Source organism: Prionailurus bengalensis, chromosome F2 (assembly GCF_016509475.1).
Source record: "Prionailurus bengalensis isolate Pbe53 chromosome F2, Fcat_Pben_1.1_paternal_pri, whole genome shotgun sequence".
NCBI classification, from domain to species: domain Eukaryota; kingdom Metazoa; phylum Chordata; class Mammalia; order Carnivora; family Felidae; genus Prionailurus; species Prionailurus bengalensis.
Genome location: NC_057353.1, coordinates 79,137,161 through 79,162,294, shown reverse-complemented (window position 1 = coordinate 79,162,294; position 25,134 = coordinate 79,137,161). Strand labels below are relative to the sequence as shown.

Here is a 25,134-nt window from a genome sequence, read left to right as displayed (position 1 = left end):
CATAGACAGATACATAGATCCATAGACACAAAGATATATAGACAGATGATAGATACATAGATACATACATAGATACATAGACGGATACATAGATACAAAGATAGATAGATACATAGATACATAGATCTATAGATACATAGAAGAGACATGGGGAGAGAGATAGAAAGAGAGGGAGAGAGAGAGAATTTTACTGGTTCTGTTTCTCTGGAAGTCCCTGACTAATACAGCCTCATGCTTGGTTTGGCTCTGCTGTCCCCATCTCAAAATTTTTAGCAATTCTATTGTAGAACTTGTGTTTTGTAAGTGAAGTGTCATGGGACGATGGAGCAGGTGCATAAACACAGAAGATGTGTACAATGCATCCCACCCTTGCTCTTCAATGGCCCACAAGCACAGAGATGCAGGGGACCCCAGAGCTCTTGGGGTTCAATGAGACTCAGAGGGAGTCCAAGGTAAGTGCATTTCACCTGTGACAAGGGAGAGGGGGGCGGGCAGAACTTGCTTCCAACACAAAGGAAGGCACTGGAATTCTAAGACTAGAACAAGCAAGGAACTCTGTCCCATCTTTTCTGGTTTCTGTTACGTCCCTGTTTGGATCAAGCATGGATGTGAAACATGATGAAATGTGAGACAAATAATAGACTGGACAAAGCGAGGTCCCTTCTCTCTGCTCTCTGCTCTCTGCTCGTAGGTAAGCAGAAGGTGGGGTGTGTTGTGAATGTGCACGTATCCATATGTGAGAAGCGGTCAAGTTACTTTTGTGTAACATCTCCATTATCTGGTAAGATCAAAATGCACATGCATGTAACAAGCTACACAACACGAATCCTGTAATTTTGGTAATTCTGCATCTAAGTTAAATGCTCTTACATTTGCATTGAAAACCGGCCTTGCACAATATAAAGATGGCTGGTCAAATTCATGCCAGCAATGTAAAATGCTATTTTTCTCTACTTAGAATGGCATTAACTAGCAAATAAAAAGCCACAATGAAAACTGGAGAGAGGGACCATGGAAGGAATAAAAACAAAAACGAAAACAAAAACAAAACCTTTTACATCTCAGTACTTTTGACAGCACTTTTTTGAACAAGGCACCATGTATTTTCATTTTGCACTAAATCCTACGTATTATGAGCTAATCCTGAACAGAATATTTTAAAGTTGAAAGGGAATTGGGAGGACTGTATTCTAATTCTCGTTTTACAGACGTGGAAAGAGGGCCAGATCAGAGAGTGGGTGTGAAATCGGGAAGGCTGCTCAGGCTTCCTGCGTCATCCGGCCCTGGCAGCTGCCCCATAGGGACCCTGCCTCGGGGCTCTGAGAGCTCACGAGCCGCCCTGGGCAGGGTCTCTTCTCAGAAGCTGCCGTAGGTCCAGGGCCCGGCCAGCCCGGCATTCGTGAAGGGCCTGTTCTGAGGGCAGAGGCTGTCTGTGTCACTGTTTTCTGAGAAAGTCCCAGGAACCCTGCCTCCTCCCCAACAAAGTGTCTTTAGCTGTGTGAACTCTCATGCTGTGAGGCCCGTGGCCCACCGAAAACCCCCATTATGGCCCACACAATGCATGAATGCCCCACTCCGCCTGGAATCCTGGCCGGGAATCCCGGCCTTATTCACTGTATTGTATCTGGATACAGAAGGGCGCCTGTAGGTATGAAGAAAAGATGGGGGGGCACGTCTTGCCTTGGGCATGGAAGACAGGGTCCACCCTGTGGTTGTGGGGCCTCCACTTTCCCACGGCTCCTCCCCTCCGGCTTTGGCCTCATCCTACCAGCTTTGAATCTGAAGGTCATTTCCAAGGTTGACCTGTTGAGTACATCTTGGATCAGAGGAAAAGAAAGGTGCTGTATTGGGAAGGGGACAGGACTGCAGAAATAGAAGCCGGTGGGGGGAGGGCAGCTGGGGGTTGGGAGAGCCACAGGCCCAGGAAATGCTCTACGTGGCCTGGGTTGGGGAGCAGTGCCACTGACCTTGCTTTAGAAAAGGCGGTCCCGGCAGCATGTTTTCTCCCAGATTGGAAGCATCTCATTCCTGGGTCCCTGACCGGACCTGCTCATTGCTCCCTACGACTTCCCCTGCTTTCGTCTCCTGTCTGACCCACCTCCTGCTCCTGGTGGGCTCGGTGGGCTCGTGCCCAGCCGGCCTGGCCCTGCCCCTGCCCCTGCAGCTCTCCCTGCCCCTGGCCCCCACCTCCCTGTGCAGACTCAGCTTGGTCCTGGCCCTAAGTCTGCAGGGACTTCCACGCCAGCTGACCCTCTTGCGGTGGCTCTGGTGCAGACACTGGGCCCCACCTCCAGCCTGTGTCTCCTAGCCATTTTTCCCCCTAAAATGAAACTCCTTCCGTGTGTGTGGTGGCCTCCGATGTATATCAGAACTCAAAATCTAAATATCTAGGCTCAAATTCTGACTCTCCAGAGGTGGGAGCTTGGAATGGCTTAACCTCTGTGAGCCCCCAATTTCTCATAACTGTCGAGATTGTTGTGAGGTTCAAGCGAGTCAGACCTTCTAAATTGGAACTGTGGGGGCTGGAGCCTTTGGATCGCTTTTAAAATTTCCCCGGTGAGGGGCACCTGGGTGGCTCAGTCGGTTGAGTGTCCGACTATTGATTTCAGCTCAGGTGAGGATCCCATAGCGGTGGGATTGAGCCCTGCATCGGGCTCTGTGCTGATGGTGCAGAACCTACTTGGGATTCTCTCTCCCTCTCTCTCTGCCCCTCCCCTGCTCTCTCTCTCTCTCCTCCCTCTCAAAATAAATAAATAAATCTTAGAAAATATATATTAAAAAATAAAATAAAATTTCCCAGGTGATTCTGAATCTGGAACCACTGATAAAGAGAAACGCAGACAAATAGCAAGGACCCCCCCAAAGGAGGGTCAGGTTGGGCAGGGGGGTGTGATTCTGATGGTTAGGTTTTGGCCCTCAGAAGGCTTCCGTTGCAAAAAACATTAGTTATCCGGGAAGAATAACCATTGGTCCTCTGTGAGCCACTACTGGTAGAAGTGAAGAAGAAACTTCAGAGGGCAATTGGCAGCGAGGACAGATGGGGAGGAAGCTCTGGAAGGATGTTCCAGAGCCCCGGAGCTAAGAGAAGGGACGAGGCACTGGGCCTTCACTCTGTAAACCCAGAGGCCAAGCCCTGCTTGCCAGGGTCAGCTGCCACTTCCCAGCCCTCTGAGCTGGGGCAGGGCACGTCCCTCTCCAACATCAGCTTCCGTATCTATAAAGGGAAAGATAAACTGGTGCATGTTTTCTCCAAGCGTGGTCCAAGGGATCAGGCATCAGAGCCAGGCAGGGATTCTGTCAAAAAGCAGATGATGGGGTTTTACCCCCGATCTCTGAGCCAGACTCTCTAGGGCATCTCAGCCAAGTCTGAAGCCCATTAAAATCGAAAACAAGTTGCCTGCAGTTGTAGATGCTTTTTCTAGCTCTGATGTCCCAGCATGGTGTTCTCCAAAAAGCACCCCGTTCGTGAAGAAAACTTGGAACACATCTCACTAATGTATTTGATTTTATATAAAGTATGTGTGAGTGTGTCTCTGGTTATAAATGCATTTTAACAACATAAGACATAGCCGCAAGTGAAATTTTTCAAGTTGCTATAAAAATAAAGCTTATCTGGGGGCGCCTGGGTGGTGCAGTCGGTTAAGCGTCCGACTTCAGCCAGGGCACGATCTCGCGGTCCGGGAGTTCGAGCCCCGCGTCGGGCTCTGGGCTGATGGCTCGGAGCCTGGAGCCTGTTTCCGATTCTGTGTCTCCCTCTCTCTCTGCCCCTCCCCCGTTCATGCTCTGTCTCTCTCTGTCCCAAAAATAAATAAACGTTGAAAAAAAAATTAAAAAAAAAAAATAAAGCTTATCTGAAGTGTATATAAAGAGGTGAAAGATCCAGAAGACCCAACACAACAGTGAAGAACAAAGTTGGAGAACTGATACTACCCAAGTTCAAGACTACTGTAAAGCTACTGCACTCAAAACAGTGTGGTTTTGGGGGGGAAAAACCCAACACATAGATCAGTGGAACAGAATAGAGAGCCCAGAAAGAGACTCACGTAGATATAGTCACCAGATCTTTGACACAGGAGCAGAGGCAACACAGTGGATCAATCACGGGGCTGGAACCAATGGATGGCCACGTGCAAAAAAACCCAAATCTAGACACAGACCTTTCACAGAAATTAACTCAGAATGCATCATACACCTAAATGTATACTTCAAACTATAAAACTTCCAGAAGAGAATACAGGAGAACACCTGGATGACCCCGAGTATGGCGATGCTATTTTAAACACAACCCCAAAGACACGATCCATTAGAGGAATCATTGAGAAGTTGGACCTTATTAAAATTAAAACCTTGTTGGGATGAGCATTGGGTGTTGTATAGAAGCCAATTTGACATCAGTTATATTAAAATAAATAAATAAATAAATAAATAAAGCTGAATTTAAAACATTGAAAAAACTTCTACTCTGCAAAAGACCACGTGAAGAGAATGAGAAGACACACCAGAGAGTGGGAGGAAATATTTGCCAAAGTCACATCTGATAAAGGACTGTGATCCAAAATATACAAACAACTCTTAAAAAAACTCAACAATAAGAAAAATACAACTGATTTAAAAACTGTGTCAAAGACCTTAAGAGGCACCTCACCAGAGGAGATACACAAACGGCAAGCAAGCACATAAAAAGATGTGCCCGGCTGACTTTGGCTCAGGTCATGATCTCATGGTTCAAGAGTTCAAGCCCTGCATCGGGCTCTGTGCTGGTGATGCAGAGCCTGCTTGGGATTCTCTCTCACTCTCTGCCCCTTCCCCACCTCTACACACACTCTCTCTCTCAAAATAAATAAATAGGGGTGCCTGGTGGCTCAGTGGGTTAAGTGTCCCACTTCGGCTCAGGTCACGATCTCATGGTCTGTGAGTTCAAGCCCCGTGTCGGACTCTGTGTTGACTGCTCAGGGCCTGGAGCCTGCTTCTGATTCTGTGTCTCCCTCTCTCTCTGCCCCTCCCCGACTCACACTCTGTCTGTCTCTGTCTCTTTCTTTCAAAAATAAATTAACATAATAGATACATACATAAATAGACCTAAAAACAAAAAAGATGTGCCCTATCATACATCGCCAGGGAAATTCAAACGAAAACGACAACAGAGTAACACTACCACCTACCAGAATGGTCAAAATCCAGGCATGGACAACACCACCACATGCTGGTGCAGATGTGAAGCACCGGGAACCCTCCTTTCTTGCAGAATGGTACAGCCTCTTTGGAAGAAGTTTGGCAGCTTCTTATAAAACTAAACGTACTCTTGCCCTATGGTGGGGTGGGGGGAGGGGGGAGGGAGGAGGTAACACCTTGGTGTTTACCCAAAGGAGCTGACAATTTACACCCACACAAAAACCTACACATGGATATTCAGAGTACCTTTGTTCATAATAGCCAATATTCGGAGGCAATCAAGATGTCCTTCAGGAGCTGAGTGGGTTAATAAACTATGGTCCATCTGAACAATGGGATATTGTTTGGCTCTAGAAAGAAATGCATCATCGAGCCACAAGAAGACACAGAGGATGCTTCACCGCATATTACTAGTGAAAGAAGCCAATCTGGAAAGACGACACACTGTATGATTCTAAGTATATAATATTCTGGAAAAGGTAATTATGGAGACAGTGAAAAGATCAGTGGTTGCCAGGGGTGAAGGGAATGATGAATGGGTAGCACAGGGGATTTCAAGGCGCTGGAAATACTCTGTGCAAAATTATCATGATGGATACATGCCATTATACATCCAAACCCATAGGGTGTATAAGACCAACAGCAAACCCTGATGTAAATTATAGACTCTGGGTGACAATGATGGGTCCATGTAGGTCCATTAGTTGTAACAAATGCAGCCGTCTGGTGGGGGACGCTGATCAACAGGGAGCCTATGGGCATGTGTGGGGCGGGGGCTACATGGGCAACCTCTGGGACTTTCCTACCAAGTTTTCTGTGAATCTAAAAGAGCTCTAAAAAAGGCATTTAAAAAATAGAAAGTCAAACACAATTAAAAATCTACCTAAGGCAGGTAGGAACCCCTCCCCTCCCCCATTTGACCATGTAAAAAAAGGGGTCACATAAAAGCGAAGTTAAAGGAAAGCAGTGTTTCAAGGGGTCTGAGTGCCACAATAAAGCAACAACAGATTGTATGAAACTGAATGAGCACAAAGTCTGAACGGCAGCTTTCTGGCACACACCTGCCCCCGAGCCAGACAGGGCAAGGAGTGTAGGTGCCTCGTGGGCAGCAGGGACTGGGCCAGGAGCAGACCCCGATCCCTCATAGAGCTGCCTTTCCTGGTGTTAGCAAGGCCTGCCTGCACGTACTCTCCGAGCCCAAATGCCCCAGTGCGGCAGGCCCCCGCGTGTGGATGGCTCGTCTAAGACCGCAGGGCTCTCTCTGAGGGGGCCATGGTGACCTTTTCTGAGCGCCTACAAAGTACCAGCACTTGTGGCTAATTTCACCATGTACACTGTAGTGATGCTTGAACTACATCCTTGACCCCATGTTACAGGTGCCGAGATAAAGGCCTGGGATGATGGTGGGCATGTTGTCCAAAGTAAGGCGGCCATATAAGTGACAGGACAGGGAGTCAAGGTCAAGTCTCTAAACTCTCTGCCTGTGTCCCTCAAGAGGTTGACATTCTTTCTTTTTTTTAAAATTTTTTTGAAGTTTATTTATTTTGAAAGAGGGAGCATAAGTGGGGGAGGGGCAGAGAGAGAGAAGAAGAGAGAGAGAAAGAATCCCAAGCAGGCTCTGCACCGCCAGTGCGAAGCCCGACATGACACGGGGCTCGAACCCATGAACCGTGAGATCGTGACCTGGGCCGAAGTCGGATGCTTAACCCACTGAGCCACCCAGGCGCCCCAAGGGGCTGATATTCTGATAGGAAGGCCTCCCTCTGAGACTATGTGCAGAGTCCCCCTTCTCTACCCCCCATCCCACCCCCACCAGGGGAAACAAAACCAGGCCCTTCCAAGTCTTTCCTTGTCCGGGCAGCCTGAGGGCTGGGCTGGTCCGGGATGTGCAACCCCCCACCCCAGCCTAGTCTCACGCTGTAAATATTTGTAGGGGCCTTTCCCACCCTCAGCAAAGGTGGGTGAGTGCAAAGCCAGGCCGGGCATGTGTGCACAGGCAGTTTGTCAACATAACTGATACTGCTGAGCAGAGGCCCAGTACAAAGGGTGCTTGCCGAGCAGATGGGGGAAGATGTGCAATCCCTATAATATAGAGAGGCATGTAATTTAGGGATGTGGGTTTGTTTTTCTTGAACAACGGGGACAGATAATGCTGCCCTATGTAGTTGGGACTGTCTTTGGAAAGCACAGACACTCATTATTTCTCTGTCCTGCGTTTCTAGCTCTCATTGCAGAGGCATCCATCACAGATGGCAACACTGGGAGCCATCCATCCTCGCTGGCCTCCTGGGCCCCGTTTCCTCATCCTCCAGGCCGCCCACGTGTGGACACGGATTGCCCTTCGGGTAGCAGCGAGAACTCCCTGGCAGCGGGGCGGCGAGCGAGACTTAAACCTCTCCATGCTCCCATTTTCTCATCTTTACAAGATGAGAGGACAACATCATCTTCGGTGTAGTCACGCATTCATTCATATCAGGCATATTTAAGGAGCAGGCGTCACATGTCCTCTGAGCACTGACAGAGACGGCTTTCGCCTCAGTCCGACCACCTATGAAAGCACAGAGCAGATCGTAGATGCTTCGTACCTGTGACTCTCTTACTCTCCCCCCTTTCCTAAAACAGAAGTTTATAAATCAGCCTCGCATCTGCAAAGCCCCTGTGGCTTTTGCTCTGCACAGGATAAAAGTCCATATTTCTTTCTGAGGCTCTAAACAACTAAGATATCCAAGAAAAATGTATCTATCAAAATTTAAATTATCCTTTGACCACGTGGGCCGCTTCTAGCAACCCTCCCATAAATAAACGCAGGTAAGCACAGAGTGAGATACGCATACGAGGATGTTTATTGCAGCCTGTCGTAACGGAAGAAAGAGGTGGACATAACCATCTATCAGGTGAGGAACTTTGAAGGAAGTGGCAGTCCTTCCGTACAGCCAGCTTAGGGACGCACGTCCTCACATGCTGTCTGCCGTGTGATGGGCATCGAATATTGGAAGGACAGCAGTGCCACCAGGGAATGGAAGGTGGCCATTAGCAGAATAAGGTAGGTCTGAAGGAACCGACCTTGACAGGTGCCCAAGATGTAGGGTTGGGTGAAAAAGAAGGAAGCCACAGCCTGGGTTGTGTAAGGAGTCTGTTCTCATTTTAGAGAGTAGGCTGTGTCTGTGTCTGTGCCGACAAAATATCTCAAATGAGTAAGAAATATTAGGAAAGCTACAGAAGAAATCTCTTCAATCAAGACTTTTGCAGAGAGAAATGGGGAGCCCCACTTTCCTGATCTGTTTTATTTTTCCCATTTACCAGCACAGCACGGGCATCACCCTGTGGTAATGAGCACAACAACCCTGTATCACCATTTGGGTAACTTCCCAATCCTTTGTTTCACCGATCCCCTCGGGCTGGACATTTTGACTACGGCCAGTTCTTTACGTTTATAAATAATGCCGATTTGAACACTCTAGGGAAAATATCTTTGCTGGTAAATAACACATTCTTGGGAGTATAATTGCTGTCATTTTTATCGATGTTACGTCTGGCCGTCTTTGATCACTGCTCGCCATTTACTTGATTTCAAAATCAGCGAAGGGCCCAGCCTTTTACTCGTTCTGAGACAGAACAAACCGACCTCTGAGGCTCGCTGTCTTCACCTGAAAAATGAAAGTCTATCCCTTGAGGTGCTTCTAATGAAGGAGATGATGTCTGAGGGGAAACTCTGAGGTCACAAGCAGCCACTCACCCCGGGTGCCCGGGAGTCTTAGGAGGGGCGTTGCGGATGTTGGCGTAAGGATTCGCAAGCAGGGACGCCCAGGGCACAGGGTTTGCACACACGGCAAGAAACTAGCCCAGGAGTTGATGAAGCGGATTGGGCAGGGTCACACCATCAGCGAGTGACACAGTCTCTTGAATTATTCTGCAGGGAACAGGGCACAAGATCCAGAAGGAGGAGATTCTGCGTTGCCAGGAAACCACAGTTTGATGTCTCAGCAGACAATTGCAGCTAATTTTCAGAAATTAGAGAATCTTAGTACTAATAGGAAACTTCTCAAGTCATTTTGACGACAGGGATATAGAAGGAAAAGCAAGTTTGGGGAAGAAGACAGACTGGGTTTGAAGTCAGGTGAACAATGGTGGCAATTCCTTAACGCCTCCAAGCCTCTGGTTGTGGGCTGGCGAAACAGGAACCTAACTACCTCTGCCAGGTGAACCACCCCTCAGGAATACGGGGTGTGAGTGCCTAGCACACAGGTACTTACCCAAAGGCCGTTGCTATTGCTATTGTAATTGTTATTGCTGTTACAATTTTTATTATTACTTTGCTCTCTCTCTTGGAGAAGCTGGGGAGTCTCTGGAGGAGACATCGAGTCAGAGACCACGTTGGCCGTGTAACAGCTCTCCCCTGCCCGGGCCGGGCACTGTCCTAGGATCTGGGGGCGAAGCAATGACAGAATTCCCTGCCCTCTTGGATCTCGTTTCTGGCTGGGGAGACAAAGAGCAAACACAAGTATAAGATACGCTGTCAGAGGGCACAAGGGGCTTTGAGGAGCCACAAAACCCAAGAGGGAACAGAGAGAGATGCGGGGCTGGCTTAGATTTTTCGAAATGTTATCTGGCTCTGGTAACAGTGACCCCAAGATCTGCCCTCTTAATAAATTTTTAAGTGTATGCTGCCACGTTAACTATGAGCACACTGATCTGGGCTAGGCTCTCCCCAGTTCACCCCAGTTCAGGCCCTGTAACAATGGGTGACACGTTTGACCTTGCTTTTCACAGCACATAAAATAAAATAAACATGCTTATTTCCTTCAGGGTGTTAACCTTAAACATAAAACAGTTATTACACCAGCAAAAGTGGATTTATTCAGGAATAACAGAGAACTGCAACTCAGGACATGCAAACTATGGAAAAACCATAGGCAAGCCCAACACACACAGGATGGGGAGCATGATTTTGCAGAGCAGGAGGGAGCTGGGAGAGCTGATGTGAAGCAAAGTCCCCTGGAGAAAGGCAAGAGTTCAGGGTGATAAGGTTTCTCACCCATGGAGTGGCAGGGGTGGGCCCTCTCTTATAGGAGGGTCAACGTGTATCTTTCCCTGTGAGGGCCTGTAATTGATGATTCTTCCCTCCTTGTGTCTTTTTCTGTCCGCATCAGTAATTGACATTTGGGGACTAGGGCTCCCCCTCCCCTGCTTGCCCTTTAGGCCCCAGGCTGCCAGTGAGCTCTGCCTTTGCTAATTTCCCCAAGCGCCCACATCCTGCTGCACCTAGTTTGCACCCCCAATGTCTGACTCCAGTACACTTTCTCAACAAATGTGGAACTAAATTGAAAAGTTCGATCTTGTAGTCCTCTGTGTCTGGAATCTTGAGTTCCAGTCCCTTCTCCCTCTCCGTCGGGGACTTCTTTTCACCTGTGGTTACAAGCGGGGGCTGAAGTTCCAACCGGCACCTCCAGACTAGCCTAGGGCTCCCTCCCTCCGCAACAGTGGTCTGCCAGCCCACCACCTCCCAGGGGCTGTACAAAGCCCCACACTGGCCGCGCTCCTGCCCCTCTAGAGCACTTCAGGGACTCCTGGTCCTCAGCTCAAGTCCACACGCCTCTGCAGATCTCCCCAGCCCCCATCAACCACCTGACCCTTGGCCATTAGCCACCCCTCCCCCCAAACTCTAATTCCAGGGCCTCCTCCTTCCTTCACACAGGGGCCCAGGGGGAGGCTTCTCCCATTGTTTAGTCTCTGCCTCCTCAGTAGGGAATCTAGAGTTTGCTCGCTCCCCCGCTCATTCTTTGACTCACCTATCTACCTTGCGTCCTTCACAGCGCTCAGGATAACTCAGTAATGCGATGTGGTGAGCCACTACCCAATGCCCCGGCTTTCTGTCCCCTCCCCGTCCAAGGTGCGCAGAGGCAACCCCCATGGGGTTAGAGACCGTTAGAGACCATGGGAACAGGCCCCGAGTGTAAAACGCTGTGCACCTGGGACTCCTTCTGTTGGGTAATTGTTAAACTACTTGTCTACACAGCAGAACCAGGAGGCTGCCAACATATGACCCCACAGATACAGAGGACCGGGCCTCAAAAACTACCAATCAATGAGCTACCTGAGTTGCCTGCCAATATAGACCAATCAGGACTAGGTCTTTTCCAACCAATCAGGAGGAGGCGCTTTTCCCCCCTTTCCCTCCTTAGCATAGTGGGCGGGTGTGGGAACCTGAGATGCGCAGGATCCCCCCTGCTCTGGTCTGGGAGGCCCCCCTGAGCGCTGTCTCTTGGTGCTCTGTCTCCCTGTAGCTTGAGCTATAGCCCTGGTAAAAGCCTTACCCGTGCCTTTCACTTTGGGGTCCGGCCTGGTTTCTACTACCTGTAACAAATCCACCCAGCACCTGGACGGTCGGTCAGAGCACACACTGGACATGTCACAGCTGAGAAGTGAATGTGCCATCACGCTCTTCTCCACCTTACCTGTGCCTCTGATAAGCAGGGCACCTGTCTCAGCCCGTCAGCAACCCGCATCAGGGTCTGGTTTCACCAGCATGCCTCCTCTGCTCCATTTAGCCTGCACCTGACACTCTGCTGGGCACCAAGTAGCACTCAGTAACCAGGTGTGAAGTGAACTGTTACGGGCAGCTGGAAAATAACACAGGAGAAGACGGATGGGGCTGGATTGTTGAGAATTCCCTGGGTGGTCACAAATGAGCCCCATACTGCCTGTTTATTAAATACTACCAAGCAAGCAGCCAAATAAAGATGCCCCGAAGTTTAGGAGTCTGACTGGGTGGGTGGGGGGGGGGGGGGGGGGGAGGATGGAGGAGGTCATCCAGATTAAACCATGCTCTCATCTAGTTCAATTTACTCCTGCCTGGGCCATTTTTAGGAACAGAGTTCAGAAAGAAAATGTAAAAGAACCCCCTGGGCCAGCACATGTTCAGAGGCTGGGAAGCGCATTAAAAGGAACCGGAAGTATTCTGTGGACCAAGGAGAGGCTGTGAAACAACCAGAAGTGTTTATTTGCAACCCCAGAGACAAAAAGTCTACAAAGTGTGCTCCTGGGAAGAGGGCAGGCTTTTAAGGGCCAGCCCCACAAGGGCGGAGTGAAACTATGTGATACAAGATTGGCTCGTTAGCTAACCAGGGTTAACATTATTTCTATTCCAGTACAAAGTGGAAGAAAGCCTTCTGGAAGGTGGTGGAGGTGCAACGGACAAAAGTCAAGAGTTCATGGTGTTCCAAAAATGGAAACAGGAGAGGCGCCTAGGTCCTGCTTCAATATCCTTCTGACGCCTTGCAGTGACTCTTAGCAATGCTGACTGGGCTGATCAAATCTTCGCTTCTCCTCAGACCTACCTGGCTCCCGCCCCCCTCTTCCGGGGAGATCCTGGCAGGCGACAGAGGTTCTCTCTGCCTTCCAGGTCCTCATGTAATAATAAGGGCATGGATTCCCCCCCTCCCCCAGGACGTAGAGCGGGCCAGGAAACAGGGCCACCTGTAGGAAGAGGCAGGTGGGTGCTGGGACAGGTGTGGGGCTCTCCTGGCAGGACAAAGGGCAAAGCCAGACCCTCCGCCCCGCCCCTCTGCCCCTCTAAACTTTCCAAAGTGGCCGCAGCTGCTGCTTAGTGGGGAGGGGAGGGGAGGGGGGGCTATTTCAGACCCGGCTGTAGGCTGTAAAAGGGACCAAAATATCCGGTGGAGTCTATAACTGGACAGGGAGTTGTCAGCCCCTGTCCCGGGCTTCCTAGGGCGGCCTCCTCGCCGCCTGGAAGCCGAGCTGCCCCGGCCCCTTCCCGCAGGGCGCACCCTCCCGCGGGCTTGGTTCCCGCCCCCCAGGGCACAGACCTCGGTCCTCCCGGCCGCCGCCGCCCCTCCCGCCGGCCCTCCTCCCGAGCCCGCCCACCGCCCGCTCCTCCCTCCGCGCTGCGAGCTGGGGGCTCCCACCGCCGGCCACTTTGCCCCTGGGGGGACCGAGCAGCTTTGTTCTTGGGCAGCAGCTGGGCTGGCTGCCGCCGCTGCATTTCTCCCGGAGGACCTGTGTCCCCTCTCCTTATGTGTGTGTTTTTCCAGCACTTTCTGTTTTATTTTCCAAGTTCCAAGCCTTACCTTTTTGCTTTATTTCTTTAGTTATTGGTTTTAAAACTAGCTCTTTCTAGGCACCCGTGCCCCCAGACTTATTACAAGCCTTATCTCAAGACTGAGATTGCTAGATCTTTTTTTGGTGGGGGGCAGAGTGAGAGGGGTCGCTGGCCTGTGACCCCTCCACCCCCCAGGAGGGGGCCGCCTGGGGCTGGCTCCTTCGAGGACACTGCTTCCGGTGAATTCCTGCCCTGGACTGGAACCCTAGCTGGCATCGTTTGCAGCTTCTGCCCTGGCAGGTAAGTCCCGTGTTCTCTTCCCTGGAGGCTGCCGGAGGTCACGGGGCTCCAGACTTACTCGGTCTCCCCATGGTGATGATGGAATAGCAGTGGGTGCCTGGAGCTGGGGAGGGTGCCCTCTCCGAACTGAGCTGTTTCCTCCTGGAACTTGAATGTTAAGCTGTTTGGGGGTGACCTCAGTCCTGAGCTGCCGGGTCTGTGCTTTTCGGACTTCAGGGTAAAATGAAGCCAAGTCAGTGAGAACCTACCCGTCTGATTTGAGGTGAGCAGCTCCAGGAGGCAGGAGCCCGGAGGTGCCTGCAGTGTGTCAGATGCAGAGACTCATTTCCAAGCTGCTGCTTTTATAAAGTTGTGGAGATAGCTCAGCCTCTTCCAACTTTCCAGTAAGAAATCTGGAGTAAAGAAATCAAGGAGGGGGGCGGGGGGAAGGAAAGGAAAATTGAAACAGCAGGGAAGGGAGAGGAGCTTACCTTCCGTTTTTGTATTACTTTAAGGGAACTCTGCCTTTTTGGTGGAAATTTGGATCTCTGTCCTATCTGAGCAGTTTCTTATCTCTCTCTTCGCGGTCTCGAACCCAGGGGCGCCGTTTTTGTCCTTTGTCCTGTGTGTCATCCAACGCAGCAGGCCAGAGTTTCCTGTCCCAGGTTGTGAAGGGTAACTTGAGTTAGTGGTGTAATTGTAGCATGTGCCCCACTTCTCCCTATCCCCACGGAGACTCTGAGACGGCAGGGGCCACGCTCACTAGGGTATCCCCCGCCCCGAAGAAGATGCCGCCCCCTCGGCCAGTCCTGGGGGGCTGCTGGATCCCTCTCCCCAGCACTTCGTTCTGCTCCTGGCCACCTTCCGGCACCTGCCCCACACCTGTGACCCTGCGCAGGGCCATTCCAGCCCCAGATCCGTCTCATTGATGGTTTATGCCCAGCAAAACCCCAGACAGCCAGGCACCTGCCTGTGAGAACCCCCCGGCTTTGGGGAGAACCTTGGGACCCCTTCTAGTTTATTTAGTTCACTGCACTGTTGCAGGAAAGGTCTAAATTCCCCAGGGCTTCTGTGTAGTCAGAGGCAGGCTGAGAGGGGTGCGCTGCCCGGCTGTGCAGCAGGTGCAGGTGAGGCCAAGCTGCACGGCTGCCCTTCCCTTCCACTCACAACCCTGTTGCTTTACGTGGCTTCCTGAGCTGGGGACTGTCCACACGAGCCTCAGTTTCCTCATCTTGCACATGGAGGCGATAGAAGGGGTACGAAGGACCGTTCTGGGAGAGCTGGGCATGAGGTAGGCATGCTGCCCATCTCAGCGGCCTCTGCTTGTCAGCCCTGGGGAGGCAGCACCAATGCCCCGTCCTAGAATTCCTTGTCATTCTGCTACTCAGGGTCTGACTGTGACTTTGGGCAGTCGTCACCTTGTTGCCGGGCCTCTCATGCAAGGCCAGAGACTGGAAGAGATGAAGAGTTTCTTTCTGGGGACACAGGAGTGACTCCAGGGCATCCGGGGGGCCTTTACAATTTTCAGAACAGGGGCACCTGGGGGGCTCAGTCGGTTAAGCGTCCGACTTCGGCTCAGGTCATGATCTCGCGGCTCGTGAGTTCGAGCCCCTTCTTGGGCTCTATGCTGTCATCACAGAGCCCGTCTTGGATCCTCTGTCCCCCTGTCTCTCTCTCCGCCCCCCCCCCCCCGCTTGTGTGCTCGCTCTCTCTCAAAAATCTTCCAGATTTCATCACATGTCTAAAAGAGCCTTTCCACATCTTCAAAATGGTTAAGTAAGCAGCTCACAGGCTGATCCAGCCACAGAGTTGTGAACTTGATTTTAATTTAAACTTGATTGAATTGCTTGCCAGGAAGTTGTTCGGCAGATTTTACGTGCAAATCTTAATCTTTGTCTTTTCTTGAAAAACAAGAAGATGGACAACTTGTCCCTTGCATACAGTCAGAGCAGCTGTCCCCTTTAGCAAGGTGGATGCCCTCTGCTTGTCCACGACTGTCTGTGTGACCAGCAGGGTCTCGTTGGACACTGGAGTTTTCCGGCTCTGGACTGCATGAGCCAGGTTCTCTCTCCCTCCCTGATTCCATTCGAGGAGGGTTGTTGATAAGTGCAAGTGGTTTCAGAGGGGGAGAAACCAGGATTCCTGGGAACAGAAGCCACGGCTCATGTGGAAGGGTGATTGCCACCGTAAGAAAGGTCATCCAGTGCGGGGTGGCCACGGTGGCCTGCAGGAATGTCCTGTACAAGACATAGTTGATCTTCAATCTTGGTCCTAGTGAGGGAAGTTTGCTGGACGCTGGATTCCAGCCCAGGAGGGAGAGCTGTGCAGAGACAGAAGGAGCCATTCAGCAGGGGTGGGGGGGTGGGGGGTCCCCCAGTACTGCAGGTGTTTAAACAAAGGTTGGATGGCCATTTCACATGGCTGGTGGAGGGTTGGGCTGGACCTTGAACGCTTGGGCCTGGTGTATATTCAGTCTTTTCCCAGCCTGAGATCTTACACTTCCTGAGTGTTTCCTCTCTCTCCTCAAAATTCCGCTAGTCCTCTCCTGCCTCCTCTCTCCCTTCAGTCCTGCTGCTGCTGATGATGAAGGCTGACCCAGCTTGTGTGGTCACTGAGGGCTGGAACCGTGAACTCTGTGTGTCATTCATGTCTCGGTTTTATGAACAGAGAAAGAAAGGACCTGTGATTGACTTACCTGAGGCCAGGTGGAGAGAAGATGAGGCGTCAGGACTCAGAGCCACTTCTGAGGCATCAGAGCCCCTTGTCACTTCTACAAAGACCTGTTTCCACATGCTGGGAAAATGTCCCCTCAAAAGGGCCCATCCTTACTGATGCAGGCCCACAAGAGGAGCCAGAAAATGAGCCCAAGGTGATTTTTCAGGGTGGGAAAGGTCTCTGGGAATTTGTAGCCAATCCACTACCGAGGAATTGAACACATGCCAGGTTGCCTGACACAAATAACTAGAAGACCAAGGAAGGACAAGAGCTGGTGAGAAGAGGGGAATTGGGATCCCCGCCCGCATTTTACAGATGAGGAAACAGAGTCCAGGAAAACAGGAGTGACTTCCCTGCTTTGTATTTCGAGAAGGGGGTCTCAAACACAGGTCTCCTGGGGTCCCAGCACACAGAGGGGTTGACCCTTTGGTCTTCCTTCCCAGGGTTTGGCATTGTGCACCTGTGGGTGTGCACACGTGTGTGTGTGTGTACATGCATGCAGGTGTGGGACAGGGTTGGTACCATTTTGTATTGCTTCTTGAAATTCCTTCAAGTGGATGAGCTAACCATCCCCCCTTGCTACAGCCATGGGCATCTTTGTGCACGTGGCTTCCTCCACGTGGCCAGGACATGCTCAGATCATTCCCAAGGACTAGGGTTTCTGGGCCAAAGCATGTGGGTGTTTCAGTGTTTTCGGGAGATATCAGGACTGAGCATTCGTGAGAGACTGAATACCAAGTAATGTCACAGCACAAAATAAAGGAGGTGTTGGTAGAGACCCAGGGGACGTGTAGAGGGTGGGCCTTCCAGCGCTGTGCTCGCGAAGACGCCAGGATCATTCTGTGACAAAGCCATCTGACGGCCGAGCTCCATCCTACTGCCCACTATGGAGGCCGAGTGCCACAGCCAGTAAACTCCCGGTCCCTGGAAGCTTGTTCCTTCTAGTTAATTCTGGCTGTGTTCTGGTGGATGTGAGAGTATCATTTAAATTTTTTTCAGTTTGGTTCATAGTAAAATACGGGGGAAAGAAGGGATTTACACCATCTTTTGGCTGGAACTAACTCAAGGGAGAAGTCTCTGCTCTAACTACATACTGGCTTATCCCGGACGCGGGAACTGGCCTTGACCACCTGCTTCGCCAAGTTGCTGGGGGGCAGTCTGCTCCTGAGTCCAAAAAAACAAGAAAGAGCCAAGTGGCCTAAACAGCAAAACAAAGTGTCACTTAAAAACAAAACAACTGTTATCTTGTTTGTGATTATGGATTCAGAGCGACTGCACAGGGCTTTGCCAGATAATCACCCCTTCTAAGGGCGCTCTCATCTGAACACTGTGCACTGAGCATCAGAGCCACCTCGCCCGACCTCCTTATCTGCTGACTGCATCCCACGTCTCTGGCCACCTTCCCTTGGCCCCCCTCCCTGGACAGCAGAATCGCTGCTTCCCACGGCAGCCTGAAACGCATCATGGAGTATCTGGTTAAAAAGTCTTCCTTTTATTGAAATGGAAGCTCTCCCTACCACTTCCGTCTCTCAGTGCCTACTGTGTGTTTTTGGAGCTACTTGGCATAACTTAGATCCCATTTCCTGTGACATTTTTTTTGAGCTGTGTAAAACAAAACCAAAGTGCTCCCTGAGGCTATCTGAGATTAAGTGCCAGTTGGCCCCAGGCTGAGGGCTCGGCATTCTGACTTCCATCATTTACTCCTGTGAATTGGCTGTGCTCTTACCCCTTGTACAGATGGACAAACTGAGCCTTAGGACTGTCTCACACTTAGTAAGCTGCAGTAGAACTGGGATTCAAACCCACATCTTGGCACACAGCTCATGCCCTTAACCAAAATTCCAGACTGAGTGTCTAAGGTAAATGTATGGAATTCATCCAAAGAGGCAGATATACCATTTGGAAGCTCTTTTTACTTAAAAAAAAAAAAAAAAAAAAAAAAAAAGTTTTCTCATTAGGATGGTTTCAATTACAAAAGTAATAAAAGCATATTGTTACAAGTGAGGCAATATTGGCAAACCCCTGCACCCTGCTTTAACCAATAGTAACATTGTGGCAAATGTCCTTTTATAACATTATATCCAAACATATACATGAATCAAGACCCCGTGTTTGAACAATTCAGGAGCAGTAACAATGAATTCTAAAACGTGTTTCTGTAGCACAATGTCTGGCTCATAGGAAGTACTCCATTAATAATTGAAAGGTTGAATTGTATTTTGTTTTGCTTGGTCTAATGCTTGCTGGGAGCCCACGGGGCAGTGGTGCAGGGGTTCCATTTGCTTTCAGCAAAAGTGATGGACAGAATGAGACCCTGGGTGGATTGCTTCCAGGTCTCTGGAGAAACACCTAATGGCAAGCCAACTTTTTTCCTTTGCTCCCAAGCTGCTGTGAGCAAGTAACCTTGGGCTCTCCGTGCGTGTTGGATTCTTTGGTCCACCTTGACCGCAGCAGCCCAGCTCCTCGTCGTCCCCCGCTATAGTCCACGATGGGCTTGTCTGTTTCTACCGCCAGGCAAGGAGTTCCTTGAGATCATGGGTTCCGCTTTATTTTTCGATGAACTACCAGTGTCTACACAATGCTGGGCATAGTAGGAGCTCAACAAAATCCTTGTAGAACAGAGTAATTTCAAAATGGTGTTAATCAAGTACGTGGTGTGTGGTAGGTATTGGATCAATCACGATTTAAGTCACAGTTCGCTGAGTGAATGAAATATCGGAGTTGGAAAAGTCAGAGGGATACTTCCGCCATCTGGCACAGTGCCTTACACAGGTGTGCCCAACAGCTGGGGCTCAGGGCGAGCTCTGTCCGACGACCAGGCAGGTCTGGCAGCTGTGCATTGTTGAGGCCCACACTGAGCCCAGGGACCGGCCTGTGTTGGTGGAAGAGGTCTGGCTCATGTGTGAATTTGGCCCTCCTATTTGCTATCTGCGTGGTTTCCAGCACCATTTAGAACATCTCTGTGCAGGAGCCCAGAGAAGGAGCCCAGAGAGCATAATGAGTGTCAGCCCAGGGCCCAGGGATCTATAGTGGGTGAGCAGGGCTGACGTCCTTAGCTGCTGGTAAGTCAACTTCCTACCTTTACAAGGTCATAGTGGCCTCAGGACTACCGTCCAGCCACTAGCTTGTTCTTAGACCAAGTAAGAAAGTGCCGGAACCCCTTGATCACCTCCTCCCTAAAGTCATTTGGCAGCTGTGTACTGCGAATGTAAATATAGATGTCTGGAATTCCTTGTGTCTTAGCTTGGCCACTTCACACTAGCTCTTCCCACAGGGGTCCGCCCAGTTGCTGTTCGTGCTGCTCCGAATGCTAGGCGTGCTTAGGGGCTGAAGGGCGAATACAACACGGCCCTGATGCCAGGCTGCTCCGTGTGCTAAGGGTAACGGTTCGGGGTGCTCTGTGCTGGGAAGGACAGAAGAACGCTTCCCCCCAACAATCGACCGCTTACCACGCACACACTGGCACTGAGGGTTTATGTACCCCCAGCCCCGCCCTGGGGAGCTTCAGCAAGCCTGGAGCTATTCGGCGATCACTTTACATACGAGGAGACCCCCAGAGAGGTTCCGTGACCAGCCCAAGGACAAGGGACCAGATAAGAGCAGAAGCCTCTGCTGCGGGCTACTCCACGCTACTCCTCACTGCTCCTCTGTACTCCTCTCTCTGGTCTCCTCTGTGTCAGAGTGTGACTTACCAGGGCCGGGGTTTGATGTAAGGCTCCCAGGATGGGTAACAGCGACGCTGAGTCTTAGGGAAAGAGGAGAATTCGCCACGCTCTTTCTCACTGATGTGCTCCTCCTTCGGGCCGTGCCCTACGTGCACGGTCGCAGAGGCAGAAACTCTGCCTTGTGGGTCTCCATGTCGGGGACTCTGGCGGGGCCTTGGGGTGGGTGGGGGATACAGTGCTTGTGGCACGAGTGAGCCTTCGTGCCGGTGAGTGGTGGGGGCGGTGCGGAGACGCATGACTGCGTGGATGGGGGGCACGTGGGCAGCTTCGATGAAACAATGAATGAGGAGGCCAACACACGGAGGGGAAGAGGGGTGAGTGAGTGGGTGAGTCCTCATTGCCAAGCTTCCATCAGCCATGCCTGACTGGTCTTCCAGGTGGGAAGGAAAGAGGGCGGGTTCGCGGTGGCCCTTGGCTCCCAACACAGCGTCTCCAGAGGCTTCTCTTCCGTCCGCCCTGCTGCGGGCTCCCGTCAGCGAACGCTCCGACGATGGGTCCACAGCCCGGCTTTGCCAGGCACAGCCAAGCACGGAGGCAGGGAAGGCAGCTCCTCCCACAGGTCCCTGGAAGGAGAGGCGTTCTGGGGCTTCCGCTCAGCCCTGTCCTGGGGTCTCAGCGCCGTGATGCCAAAGCCACGGGGCTCCTTTAGGAACCGAGCTGGAGATCCCAGTACCGTGTCAGCTCGGAGACCTCTGGCGTGTTGGGGTGTTTGTGAATCAGTTCCCTGGAAAGAGAAGCGACCCTGCAGATTCCTGGGGCCACCCCATGCATCCCTGGCCTTCCTCCCGTGCTCGTGCCTGCAGAATGACAGCGGCTGGTGGGGGTCTGTGGCAGTACCTTGGGCAAAGAGAAACACTCTTAGCGAGTAGGCAAAGGGGAACTCCTGTGTGAATCCACAGGCTTGCTCTCTTCTCGGGGAGTAGAAGGCTCAGGATTATTTTTAAAAAAATTAAAAACATGAAAGAGATCTCCCCATCACTAATGAGGTGAAGTACAGAGTTAAATGTAGTTTACACACTTGATCTGTGGATTGGTTTGTTTCTGTTGCATTGATACATGGAGGGCCTGCCGTGGGCCTGTCAGCATTCCAGGCAGGGAGGAAGAGAGACCAGAGACACGATCCCTAAGTCTGAGGAGCCCGGTGGAAAGCACAGACCAATAAGCAGGTCGACTTTATTTTATTTTATTTAAAGATTTTTTTTAAGTAGTCACTGTATCCAGTGTGGGGCTTAAACTCACAACCCTGAGATTGAGTCCCATGCTCTACTGACTGAGCCACCCAGGTGGCCTCTAAGTAGGTCACTTTTAAAAAAATCGTTATTTATCTTGGGAAGGGGGGAGTGGCAGAAGGAGAGAGAGAGAGAGAGAGAGAGAGAGAGAGAGAGAGAATCCCGAGTAGGCTCCGTACTCAGTGCAGAGCCTGATGCGAGGCTCATTCTCATGACGATGAGATCATAACCTGAGCCGATACCAAGAGTCAGATGCTCAACTGACTGAGCCACCCAGGTGTCCCTAGTAGGTCAATTTTAATACCACTTGTGGGGTGCTAAAATTCAGGGGTTTGTGGGAGCCTAGAAAAGATAGTGACACACTTCCTGCCTGGGAAATCAGGGAAGGCTTCCTGGAGGAGGAAGCGTATAAGCTGGGCTTTGAAGCATGAGTAGGAGTCTGCCTGGCAAGGAAAAGACATCATCTGAGGCAATGTCAGAGAGTTAGGAAAAGAAAATTCTGGGGTGTACAAGGAAGAGAGAGAAGTCTTTGAGGTTGGAGAGTAAGCTTCATGAGGTTGGGTGTAGGGGCCGTGAACCTGAAAAAGGAGGTTGGAGCCAAATTGAAAAGGGCCATGAAGAGAAGACTTTGTGCTGGGAAATGATAGGAATGGACCTGTCTCATCCGATGATACCTGTGCTGAGGGTGAGCACACCCTCTGCAAACTCAAGAGTATAACATGGGAATTTATAGTCTGGTCCAGGTGTAAGGGTCTCCTTCTCAGAAGGGACACTGTCCTCAGAGCTTGGGGGGACTGTGTGCCCTCGGGCAGAGTGGGGATCAGAGATGACAGGGGCTCCACAGGTGGGGGCTCCCAACAGCCCTCTTGCTGGAGCCCACCTGGGGGAGACCGTGCCCCCCTGATCCCCACTTGGCAGCCGCCCTTTCCCTCAGCTTCCCCATCCAGAGATGGCTAACACCTCTCAGACCCCTCCTGTTCTAGCACCTTGACCTTAGAGGTGTGCAGGGTACCTTGCAGAGTCACGAGCACCCGTTACTGGGACGTCTACACCTGCCTGTGTGCGGAAGAGGGCAGCAGAGTGGGGGGCTGGAGCAGACATTGGGGTGGACCCCTCTCAGACCGAGGTCTCGAGCCAGATGCTGTGGTTCTGCAGAGATAACCACTGGCATGGAGTAAATGCTGGAAAGGGTTCTCTGATGAGGATAACTTCCTTTAGTGGAGTGCTGGCAGCTTTTTTTGTTGTTGTTGTTTTGGTTTTGGTGTTTGTTCTTATGGCCACCATTTTCATTTTAGGGTGCTGAGCTGGGGACTCGAATGGCTCCGCTCAGCTGCGGGATGAGGTTACAGGCGGGCTGGGAGACAGGAGGTCAGAGCACGTGGCTAGGGAGTGGTGGACACGGGGGCAGAGCACAGTTGCTCTGGCCCCACGGTCCACAGCTCTCCCAGGCACCCAACTGTCTCCCATCCCCAGGGCTTCACGACTGTCCCCTAGGAAGAGGGGAGCCTGCTGGGGACGCCACCTCCAGAATCAGTGTGGGTGCCTTGCACTGTTTATACCCCTTGCTTCATCAGACCAGACGCTGCTCAAAATAAGTTAAACAGAAATATCTTTCTGTGTCCTCAGGACCCTGTAATCCGAGACTGTGTCTTGTGAAATGACCCGAGACGGCGTATTCAGAGGGGAAAAAAGGAAACAAAAGAAACTTAAAAATGGGGAACAGTTCAGTACTGAGGACGTGGGAGACGTAAAAACAGGATCGCGACAGCTCTAAGATGCTGGAATGAACTAATGGAGCGTGAAAGAGCATCTCCTCCGGCCGAAGGGAGGGCGGTCCCCTGTCTGTGCTGCCCTGTTGGCCCAGAAGGGACGCTGGGTGAGGGATCTGGATGGACTTTGGAAGTCAGCCCCGGAGGGGAGGCTGAACTGGGTAATTCCCGGAAAGCGGTCTAAAGTGGGTTGAGAATCAGAGCTGAAAGGAGGAGAAGAAGAGGCAAGATGCGGAGTGAGGACGACGGTTAAGGAACCGGGGAGGCTGCGTGTGGGAGGCTGACTGGGCTCGGGCAAGCGGGGGCCGCACCTGCTGGCCTGGTTAAGCACACGCACCTGCTCTGTGCTTTGCGAGGGAAGGAGCCTCGGCGTGGATGGGCTGGAGTTTGAGAAGTGAGGTGGGGAAGCGTTGGCTTCAGACATCACAGCTGTGGTGCCTCTGGCCTCTGGACAACACTGGGGTAGGTGGCCAGGTGACGGGTGTCGTCTCCTTCCCCTTGGTGTATGGCTTCGTTCTCCATCAGGATCCCCCGGGTCACGGCAAATGGCCTCCAGCATCTCTATACTTAGCGCTTGCCTTAGAAACGTACCCCTCTCCGGACACGCCAGCAGAGCTCCCAGAGATGGCCCCGCTTGATTACATGCTTGACCCCTGTCGCATTCCAGCACCCAGGATGCCGATGGGAAGCCTATGCTGGTCTGGTTTGCTGCCACCCCGCTGGCCAGGCACGTGGGGTCCCCCCACGTGAACCACATCAACGGAGGGTAGGAGGGCAGTTTCTGCAAAAGCAAAAGGTGAATTCTGCTACAGAGGAAGGGAGTCTAGGAGGGAAAGCAGTGGTGGGACCAGGCAGGGGACAATCCCTGGGGTGCAGGGGCTCAGGGACAGACGGGAGTGGTCCCAGGGTGCCCGATTATATGGCCCTTCTCTCCCAGCTCCCCTAAAACTTTATTTTCTTAAAGTTTATTTACTTTTATTGGGGCCAGGGGGTGAGGGGAGAGAGAGGGAGAGAGAACAAGTGGGGGAGGGACAGAGAGAAGGAGAAAGCGAGAGAATCCCAAGCAGGCTCCACACTGTCAGCACAGAGCCCGATGCAGGGCTCAAAGCTACTAATCGTGAGATCATGACCTGGGCCAAAATCATGAGTCAGACACTTAACCGACTAAGCCACTCAGGCACCCGTCCCCTAAAATCCTTTAGGTTCAGCTTCTTTGTGGAACTGAAAATACGATTCAAAGTCAATGAGCATTTCCCTGTGTGTAATTTTAAGCACGAAACTCAAAGCACTGGGCTTCAGGGGCCCCCGTCTGCCCTGGACCGACCCTTCCGCTTACCTCTTGGTTTCCTTCCAGAGGCAGCCGGTAACCCCTGGATTGGGTGGCCCAGAATGGGAATCCAGCCTCTGCCATTAATAACCACAGGGCCTTGAGCAATGTCGTGGTCTGGGGTTTCCAGTCTGTGAAACAGGACAGTAACTCTGAGCACATGAGGCTATTGTGGGGCTTCCGTGGGACTGAGTAGATGGATGTCCATGCTGTGCACCTGCTGTGTGATTGGTGCTCAGAGACTTACTGGACTTCAGGTTCGGATCCCTTCTCTCTGGGAGTGTCCACCAACCTTGAGGGGATTGGAGGGCGGCAGCGTGTTTCCTGCTTACCTGCCAGACCTGTCAGACAGATGCAGGAGGTGATTAACAGTAATAATGTGGGGCCCCGAGGTGGCTCATTCAGTTGAGCGTCTGACTTCAGCTCAGGTCATGCTCTCACATTTGTGAGTTCGATCCCCGCGTCGGGCTCTGTGCTGACAGCTCAGAGCCTGGAGCCTGCTTCGGATTCTGTGTCTCCCTCTCTTTCTGACCCTCCCTTGTTCACACTTTGTCTCTCTCTCTCTCTCTCTCAAAAATAAATTAAAAAAAAAAACCTTCAGAAAATTATTAAAAAAAAAATAGTACTAATGCTAAGGAAGCCATCTTTGGACAACTGAAACTTGCTGGTATGTGGGAACAACACCGGTTTCTGTTCCCCATCTTTGCTCTCAGCTGTGCCTAATCAAAGTCCCTTTCTTTTTTAAATTTTTTCAATGTTTGCTTATTTTTGTGAGAGAGAGACAGAGACAGAGCATGAGCAGGGGAGGGGCAGAGAGAGAGGGAGACACAGAATCCGAAGCAGGCTCCAGGCTCTGAGC

At 51.4% G+C, this 25,134-nt stretch overlaps 1 protein-coding gene across 1 annotated transcript in view; it reads left to right on the top strand.

Moving 5' to 3' along the window:
• Positions 1-13,045: 13,045 nt before the first annotated feature.
• Positions 13,046-25,134, top strand: part of COL22A1 (collagen type XXII alpha 1 chain) — a 261,028-nt gene continuing 248,939 nt past the window's right edge. The window contains 1 exon segment of the mRNA XM_043601842.1: positions 13,046-13,531. The gene's annotated coding sequence lies outside the window, so the exon portion shown is untranslated.